The sequence below is a fragment of the Entelurus aequoreus genome, linkage group LG14, assembly GCF_033978785.1.
Source record: "Entelurus aequoreus isolate RoL-2023_Sb linkage group LG14, RoL_Eaeq_v1.1, whole genome shotgun sequence".
NCBI lineage: Eukaryota > Metazoa > Chordata > Actinopteri > Syngnathiformes > Syngnathidae > Entelurus > Entelurus aequoreus.
Window position 1 is genome coordinate 25,725,148 of NC_084744.1, and position 10,822 is coordinate 25,735,969.

A 10,822-nucleotide genomic window follows, 5' to 3' on the forward strand; every position below is an offset into this window, starting at 1 on the left:
GGGCGGAAGGCGGGGTACACCCTGGACAAGTCGCCACCTCAACCTTTCAAGTCCCATGGGATAAAATGCCTGCTGAAGTGCAGTCAGCTATCACCAACAGCAGGAGACCTGCTCCTGACAAGCGACGCCAAATGATTAGAATCCTTGTGGATGAAATGAGAAGGTATGAGGCTAATCCAGTGAGTGTCTCGTAATCTGCCAAAAAATTGTTAAGCAGTACCATGTAGTTTTGCTGATATGACACCAGAAGGTGCCATCATTAGTGGAGGTTTTACTTCATTCCTCACTCAAATGAAAACACGCATTGAGAACATCAATCGTGAAGGAACAACCAAACCACTCAGAACAAAAAGACGGTTTGGACAAATGCAGAAATATTGTATTTTATATTTAATTAAATGATGCTCCCAAATGCCATGTTTCATTTTGTCACAAGTCATCATGGTGACCTATTTTTTCTACAGATGTCTGCCACTGCAGCCGATGTGGAGCGGACACTGACCCTCCCGACCAGTCCACGACTGATACTGCTGGGTAAGTGTCTCATGGAGCACAGAACTTAAGTCTGTTTGTCCTACAGCTAAGAACCATAATGCTCAGTCTACCTTTCCTGTGGATGAGATGGGGAGTTGACTCTTCGTATCATCCAGCTGTTGATGGCCTATTTTGATAAAAGAAGAGATGCACTGATACTCCTTGCAGATGTAAGTTTAGCACTATTAAGCTACAAAAGCATACAAACATCTAAATTAATATTCTAAAATTCAATGTTTTTTTGTTATTGTTTTTTCAATCTCTTACCCACCAAATTATGCAGAAATATTGTATTCTTACATTTTAATTAAATGATGCTCCCAACTGCCATGTTATATTTTGTCACAAGTCATCATGGTGACCTATTTTTTCTACAGATGTCTGCCACTACGCAGCCGATGTGGAGCGGACACTGACCCTCCCGACCAGTCCACGACTGATACTGCTGGGTAAGTGTCTCATGGAGCGCAGAACATAAGTCCTAAACGTATGTATACTATGCTCTCCTGCAGATGTATTTGTATCATTGTTGTTTTTGTCATTCCGAACATTGGAAAGTAATGATTTGCAGCAGCACATCCTTAGGAGGCTAGATGTAAACAGAGTAAAGAGAGAGCGATATATTCTTGGGTGTGAGGTGGCCATTCCAAATACCTTTAAAATGTTACCCATATTGGATACTGTTTAGAAACATAAACTGCATTTCTTGACTGTACCAGTTGCTGGTGACAAAGTCACAATAAAACGTTGGATGATCAGCATGGAAGGTGATGTCATCTGCAAAGGCGTCCAACCTAGCTTAATCTCAGGGCTTGCTGCCCTTCTTGCCACCTACTATGTGTTCAACTTGGAATACCAAGAGGAAGGTGCTCGGACATTGGAATTTGTTCAAAGGTAAATCCTCTTGATACTGTTAAATACTAATGGATATTTTGCCCCTTTTCTCACCTCTGTTCAGGAATTTGACTTGTCATTTCCCCAATTTTGTGCCTTAAATCAATGACTCTTCTGTTCCTTTGTGGACCTTCTTATTAGGGACCGAAGCACCAGTTTGACTCTAGGATACAGAGAAGGTAGGTAATGTGCAGGTAAAGATATGTTGACGGGGTCAAAGAAGGAAGCACCTGTTTGACCCCAGGATGCAGAAAAAGTAGGTAATTTGCAGGTAAAGATATGTTGACCTGGTGATGGCAGGAAGCACCAGCGTGACCCGAGGATGCAGAGCAAGTAGGTAATGTGCGGGTGAAGATATGTTGAATGGGTAAAGGCAGGAAGCACCAGCGGGACCCCACTATGCAGAGAAGGTAGGTAATGTGCAGGTGAAGGTATGTTGAATGGGTGAAAGAAGGAAGCGCCGGTGTGGTCGAGGCAATGCAGACAAAGTGGGTAATGTGCAGGTGAAGATATGTTGTATGGTGAAAGAAAGAAGCACCAGTGTGATCCCAGGATGCAGGGAAGGTAGGTAATGTGCAGGTAAAGATATGTTGAATGGGTAAAGGCAGAAAGCACCAGCGTGACCACACTATGCAGAGAAGGTAGGTAATGTGCAGGTAAAGATATGTTGAATGGGTAAAGGCAGGATGCACTAGTGTGACCCCAGGATGCAGAGGAGATAGGTAATGAGCAGATAATGATATGTTAAATGGGTGAAAGCAGGAAACATCAGCGTAAATACACGGTCCCGTAGATAGAGAGAAAACACATAAATAGAGAGAGGGATTGGGGAGGCTTTAGCATTGTCTTCCTCTCTGAATTTGTCTTAATGGGTTTTAGAGCATTCACTCATCTACAGCTGTGGTTATGATTTAGGCTCACATATATCCTAAAATTGATATGAATATTTGTGCAGTGCATATTCCTAAATTAACAATGTGAGGGGAGTTCTGTATCGACTGCAAGTAATCTTCAATCACAACAGAATATCTAATATGCTTTCTCTCTTTTTTAGGCGATTCATTGGCGTTCACCCTGAGAGGGGAACAAAGGCTAGCCAGGGAAAGGTGGTGTCCAAGAAGACCGGGAAGCTGGTCCAGAAAAAGGCAGCAACTGTAAATCCTCACTTGGCCACCCTTATAAAACATCTCACAGACTTTGAGTGGGGCTTTATGTAGCCGACAACTAAACACTGGACTCGTGTTCAGTGTTTTGTCTCCAGTTTGAAATTAAGTTGACATGTTCTAAATGTTAAAATGCTTTACTGAAAATAAGAAGAATGCACTAAATGTACATTGAATGTATTTGATGCGTTTTAAAATAATTGGTTAATAAAAGCATAAACTTGTAAGGCCATTTCTCCAGTCATTTTTATGCCAGCAGATTGCAGGGGTTTTGATTTTGAAAAATTAAAAGTTCAACTCATTTACTTCTAGTGGCATTATACTGTAAAGCTCAGTCTATAATGCTTACAATTATTTTACTGTAATTAACTGTTCATGGATATTACAGTAGATACACTAAAATAACAGTGTAATGCCGCTAAACAGATGACAGTATTATGCTGTGAAGCGTATATTTGATACAGGACAGTACTGTGATGCCTTTTACAGTAATAAACTGTAGTGATAAATCACAGTATGTGTGCTGTAGAAAAACAGTATTATACTGGAACCATTAGCTGCCAGTAGGTTACTGTAATTAAAGGGTTACAATTTTTACAGTGATATATATATATATATATATATATATATATATATATATATATATATATATATATATATATATATATATATATATATATATATATATATATATATATATATATATATATATATATATATATACACTACCGTTTGGGGGTCACATTGAAATGTCCTTATTTTTTAAGGAAAAGCACTGTACTTTTCAATGGAGATGACTTTAAACTAGTCTTAACCTTTTCTAATGTGGTAAATGACTATTCTAGCTGCAAATGTCTGGTTTTTGGTGCAATATCTACATAGGTGTATAGAGGCCCATTTCCAGCAACTATCACTCCAGTGTTCTAATGGTACAATGTGTTTGCTCATTGGCTCAGAAGGCTGATTGATGATTAGAAAACCCTTGTGCAATCATGTTCACACATCTGAAAACAGTTTAGCTCGTTACAGAAGCTACAAAACTGACCTTCCTTTGAGCAGATTGAGTTTCTGGAGCATCACATTTTTGGGGTCAATTAAACGCTCAAAATGGCCAGAAAAAGAGAACTTTCATCTGAAACTCGACAGTCTATTCTTGTTCTGAGAAATGAAGGCTATTCCATGCGAGAAATTGCGTGACCCCAAACTTTTGAACGGTAGTGTGTATATATATATATATATATATATATATATATATATATATATATATATCCACCCATCCATTTTCTACCGCTTGTCCCTTTTGGGGTCGCGGGGGGTCGCTGGAGCCTATCTCAGCTACAATCGGGCGGAAGGCGGGGTACACCCTGGACAAGTCGCCACCTCATCACATTATATATATATCCATCCATCCATCCATTTTCTACCGCTTATTCCCTTCGGGGTCGCGGGGGCGCTGGAGCCTATCTCAGCTACAATCGGGCGGAAGGCGGGGTACACCCTGGACAAGTCGCCACCTTATCGCAGGGCCAACACAGATAGACAGACAACATTCACACTCACATCCACACACTAGGGCCAATTTAGTGTTGCCAATCAAACTATCCCCAGGTGCATGTCTTTGGAGGTGGGAGGAAGCCGGAGTACCCGGAGGGAACCCACGCAGTCACGGGGAGAACATGCAAACTCCACACAGAAAGATCCCGAGGCCGGGATTGAACTCACGACTACTCAGGACCTTCGTATTGTGAGGCAGACGCACTAACCCCTCTTCCACCGTGCTGCCATTATATATATATATATATATATATATATATATATATATATATATATATATATACTACTACTACAGGTACTATAATATGCTATGTTTAACAAGATTACTAATAAAAAATACTAAATGGTTATACTAATAGAAGTAGTAAAAGTTAAAAAAAAAAAAGTACAACATATATTTTTAATTCCTCTACAGCACAGGTGTCAAATTACATATATATATATATATATATATATATATATATATATATATATATATATATATATATATATATATATATATATATATATATATATATATATATATATATATATCTGGTGTGCGGTTTAGGCCTGCCTCAGGGACGAGGACGTCCCTGCCATGCACAGTCCACCACAGGCACCCGTGGAGGTGCAACAGGCCTAAGGCCCAGCGGCAAGACCACCCTGCTGTAATTACAATATATATATATATATATATATATATATATATATATATATATATATATATATATATATATATATATATATATATATATATATATATATATATATATATATATATATACATACATATATGTATATATACACGGCGAGGATTAAGAAGAATGGCGTCTGACGGTGAAGACGTTATTGCAGTCGTCACAGTTCAATGTTCTTAATCTGTGCGTCCATGTACACATATATGTCGTTTATTAGACTCTATTAAATAGAGTAAACATCGTTAATAACTGTTTGCATCCGGTTATATTAGTCTGAGCGCACTTTGATGCTTCTCGAGCTAGCTTAGCTTGCTAATTAGCTTAGCTTGTTAGCTGCTAACAAAGAGAGGCGGAAGTGATCAAAACACATCGCTAAGCAGAGATCAAGTGTGAGTGTAAAGTGTTGTGATTGTGTGAAAATGTGTGAAAATGTGCGAAAGAACGATAGCAAAGTATAAGAAGGAACTTTGTCCAACAAAAGAGGACAAACAAAACATGAAGTTGTGTTACACAGAACAGGTTTGTTTACTTCTTACTCTCAAATGTTTACTAGCTTTATATTTATTATTAACAATATTCTTGAATATATTGTCAATAGGAAGATGAATTGTCATGTGAGTATGATGCACTGATTGTTTTACATTGTTCATAAAAACAAGACAGTTTCAGACACACAATATTCCTCTCAGTTTGTAACAATGTGTATCAACATGTGTACACAAAACTCACAGTCACCGGGGGAACATTCCAGAGAGCAGGTTAAGTGCAAACTCCTGAGTATGTAAAATGAAGTGTATAAATGAACTCATATCATGTTCTACACTTGGTGAATGTTCATATTCATCTCGGAGAAAGCAAACCATCAGGTTTGAGTAAACAGTGGTATTTCAGTTTGAGCACATGATAAGATAAGGTCCCTTAGCTTGATATTCGTAGGTGAATTGGATCACTTCTTGTAGGAAAAGAAGCCCTAATTGGGACTTCGGAATGCAAAAGTGACAACCATATCCTTGAAAGGAGACTGCCTGTCTAGCTGAAACGCCAACCTTTAAGTTATGATATAAAGCAGTTTTTTTCCAGACACTTACACACCAACATCTCCTTTCGTGGTCAGGTGGTGCTGTTTAGCTTTAGCGCACACCCAGACAGTGAAAGAAGGAATATATAAAACGATGGTTTGGCTTCTCCGGGAGAGGAGTCCTCCATATTTGACCTAACCTCCTACCAGGAACTGTAGTCCTGTGTAAATGACACCCGCTGGTAATAAAGCAACTTTTGGTTCAGTAAAGCGTCTCCGACGTCTCTTTTGATCCAGCTGCACTGCCGTGTCGCCCTTCTGTCCGGACGAGGATGACAAGACCAGGGGCCGTATTTATCAAGCTTCTTAGAATTACTCCTATGAAGTCTGCTAAGAGTTGACTTATGAGTAAAGAAATTATTCGCTGAAAGCTGCACTTAAAAGTTAGTTATTAAGCGTCTTACTCACACTTTCAGCGAAGTGTAGAACTGAATCTTAAGGGAATCCCTTGTCTAAGAATAAAGAAATATCTTAGAAATATTTAAGTGGACAATGGGAGTGTATATTTTGACAATAAACTACAAAATAATACAAAACAAACAAACAATATTGGCAATGAATCAAAAATAAATGTTTCCTTTTCTTTCCTTTTTCTTTTCCAATTCAGATATCGAAGCATTGTGATGACCTTTAGTTCTGCTGTGAAAGCTCTGCTGCGTGATGTTGCTGATGAGATGACGCCCCTTATTAAATCTGTGACAAAAATAATACCCGCTCTGTCTAAACCAGGGGTCACCAACCTTTTTGAAACCAAGAGCTACTTCTTGGGTAATGATTAATGCGAAGGGCTACCAGTTTGATACACACTTAAATAAATTGCCAGAAATTTACCTTTAACTCTATGTTATTATTGATAATTAATGATATTGACACTTAATTGAACGGTTTAAAAGAGGAGAAAACACGAAAAAAAAGAAAATTAAATTTTGAAACATAGTTTATCTTCAATTTCGACTCTTTAGAATTCAAAATTCAACCGAAAAAAAAGAGAAAAACTAGCTAATTCGAATTTTTTTGAAAAAATAAAAAAAATAATTTATGGAACATCATTAGTAATTTTTCCTGATTAAGATTAATTTTAGAATTTTGATGACATGTTTTAAATAGGTTAAAATCCAATCTACACTTTGTTAGAATATATAACAAATTGGACGAAGCTATATTTCTAACAAAGACAAATCATTATTTCTTCTAGATTTTACAGAACAAACATTTTAAAAGAAATTCAAAAGACTTTGAAATAAGATTCAAATTTGATTCTACAGATTTTCTAGATTTGCCAGAATAATTTTTTTGAATTTTAATCATAATAAGTTTGAAGAAATATTTCACAAATATTCTTTGTCGAAAAAACAGAAGCTAAAATGAAGAATTAAATTAAAATGTATTTATTATTCTTTACAATAAAAAAAAAATACTTGAACATTGATTTAAATTGTCAGGAAAGAAGAGGAAGGAATTTAAAAGGTAAAAAGGTATATGTGTTTAAAAATCCTAAAATCATTTTTAAGGTTGTATTTTTTCTCTAAAATTGTCTTTCTGAAAGTTATAAGAAGCAAAGTAAAAAAATTAATGAATTTATTTAAACAAGTGAAGACCAAGTCTTTAAATATTTTCTTGGATTTTCAAATTCTATTTGAGTTTTGTCTCTCTTAGAATTAAAAATGTCGAGCAAAGCGAGACCAGCTTGCTAGTAAATAAATATAAAGCAGCTCACTGGTAAGTGCTGCTATTTGAGCTATTTTTAGAACAGGCCAGCGGGCTACTCATCTGGTCCTTACGGGCTACCTGGTGCCCGCGGGCACCGCGTTGGTGACCCCTGGTCTAAACGATACCGTTTGATCAGTTGCTCGTCATCAAACAAAGCCAGGACATCCTTCCGCTCCCTGAACGTTTGCGCACGTCTCTCTCGCCTCAGTGCCATCCCCCGCTGGCAACTCCTAACCACTTAGGACACCTCTGAAGGTCTCTTAAATATCGTAGAGATTAGGAGTGATTCTTAGACTTAAGAAAGTTGATAAATAGCTTTTATTCTTAAATTTGAGAGTAGGACTAAATTTCGCAAATTCTCAGGACTTAAGTGTAAAATGGCACTCTAAGACGCTTGATAAATACGGCCCCAGAAATACACTTCAAAAGCTGGAGTTTTACCTCCAAATATAGAGAGGTAAGACAAAGTCAGAATCAGTTGAAAAAAACACTGAAAGGGATTGGCGCGGTTGAGAGTGTGGCCGTGCCAGCAACCTGAGGGTTCCTGGTTCGATCCCCACCTTCTACCAACCTCGTCACGTCCGTTGTGTCCTTGGGCAAGACACTTCACCCTTGCTCCTGATGAGTCGTGGTTATTGCCATGCATGGCAGCTCCCGCCATCAGTGTGTGAATGTGTGTGTGTGAATGGGTGAATGTGGAAATAGTGTCAAAGCCCTTTGAGTACCTTGAAGGTAGAAAAGCGCTATGCAAGTATAACCCATTTACCGTTGTTCCTATAACCCCTTTGTTCAAATGTTTGTTCCACTTGGGACTCTCTGACTCGCATCATGCACAGCCTTCCTTGTCACATATTGTTCCTTTTCCCGTTATCCATCCAGTAATTCAAACTGATCCAGCAGCGCGAATGAAGATTATTTTTATTTACAAAAATCAAGGAACCAGGATACCCGGGGAACAAAATAAAAGGTAGCCTATATAAAACGGCATATACAGAACTATAATGCCCACGTTTAGACTTTCTCCATCAAATGCCATCTTGCTTTCCCCTCCTTCTTCTTCTTCTTTCTATTTCCAGCAGACTAGTAGAACATCTTAGGTGTATTGCTGCCCTCCACAGGTTCTTAAAGGCCTACTGAAATGAATTTTTTTTATTTAAACGGGGATAGCAGATCCATTCTATGTGTCATACTTGATCATTTCGCGATATTGCCATATTTTTGCTGAAAGGATTTAGTAGAGAACATCGACGATAAAGGTCGCAACTTTTGGTCACTGATTAAAAAAAGCCTTGCCTATACCGGAAGTAGCGTGACGTCACCGGGGGAAGGACTCCTCACATTTTACCATTGTTTACAATGCAGCGAGAGAGATTCGGACCGAGAAAGCGACGATTACCCCATTAATTTGAGCGAGGATGAAAGATTTGTGGATGAGGAAAGTGAGAGTGAAGGACTAGAGAGGCACTGCAAGACGTATCTTTTTTCACTCTGACCATAACTTAGGTACAAGGGTTCATTGGATTCCACACATTCTCCTTTTTCTATTGTGGATCACGGATTTGTACTTTAAACCACCTCGGATACTATATCCTCTTGAAAATGAGAGTCGAGCACCCGAAATGGACATTTAAAGTGACTTTTATCTCCACGACAATACATCGGTGACACACTTAGCTACTGAGCTAACATGATAGCATCGTTCTCAAATGAAGATAGAAACAAAAGAAATAAACCCCTGACTGGAAGGATAGACAGAAGATCAACAATACTATTAAACCATGTACATGTAACTACACGGTTAATAATTCCCAGCCTGGCAAAGCTTAACAATGCTGTTGCTAACGACGCCATTGAAGCTAACTTAGCAACGGGACCTCACAGAGCTATGATAAAAACATTAGCGCTCCACCTACGCCAGCCAGCCCTCATCTGCTCATCAACACCCGTGCTCACCTGCGTTCCAGCGATCGACGGAAGGACGAAGGACTTCACCCAATCATCCGTGCGGTTGGCGGCTAGCGACGGCTAGCGCGTCTGCTATCCAAGTAAGTCCTCCTGGTTTTGTTGCTACAGCCAGCCGCTAATACACCGATCCCACCTACAACTTTCTTCTTTGCAGTCTTCATTGTTCATTAAACAAATTGCAAAAGATTCACCAACACAGATGTCCAGAATACTGTGGAATTTTGCGATGAAAACAGAGCTTTTTTGTATTGGATTGAATGGGGTACCAATACTTCCGGTTCAATGATTGACGTTTATATATCATTGATATATAAACTATCAGACTGCGTGGTCGGTAGTAGTGGGTTTCAGTAGGCCTTTAACGGGATTTCCTCCTTCGGTCCTATTGTCAGGTGCAAACACGTAATGACATCTATTAAACAGACAAGACACAAGGAATCAGGCAGAGACAGAGTTACATTTGGCTCAATGAGGAGAGACGTATTGGACTGTACTTTACAGAAACAACTTACGCTCTAAAGTAACAGTCCGACGTGCTCCAATATTTATTTGGGAGGTCCCTGATTACATCACCAAACCTGCTGCTAGAGGAATGGGGGTAGTAATCAGCAGCTCCAGACACAATATATGATTATACAAAAATGCAAATGGGCTGACACTCATGATATCGCCCTGTCTCTGCTTTGTCTGAGTCACGGCACGCGGTGTTCGGCCTTGGCTTGTCAGCAGGCCGTTCCTGGACACAAACACTGATACGGGACGGCTAGCAATGGATTAGATTACAAGTTGTGCTTTTGCACAAAGACAAAAACACAACTTCAGCATAATTGATAACAACTATAGCAACTGCCCTTAAGCATAAGAGTTGTGTGATAAATTATACAGCATTATTCTAACACCTATGGCCCACACTACATTCTGCAGTCTGGTAGGTGGCAGTATGAATCTTTCAAGTCATGGCTGCAAACTGCCAGTAAGAAGAAGTAGTAATGAAGCTGGTTGCTTGTTTCTCTCGTGAGATCTGACAACATTTTTAAATAGAACAATTGACAGGTTGACAATAACCAAAAAACCAAGGCATCTCCAATACATCTCAACATTACATATATCCTCCAGGCTGAGTTAGTCTAGATAATGAAGTAAACTGGAAACTGCATGTAAGTCATATAAAGAAAACATTTGAAAAATTGACTGTGATAATAAATAGAATATAATACATACCCACAAATATTAACTACATTTAT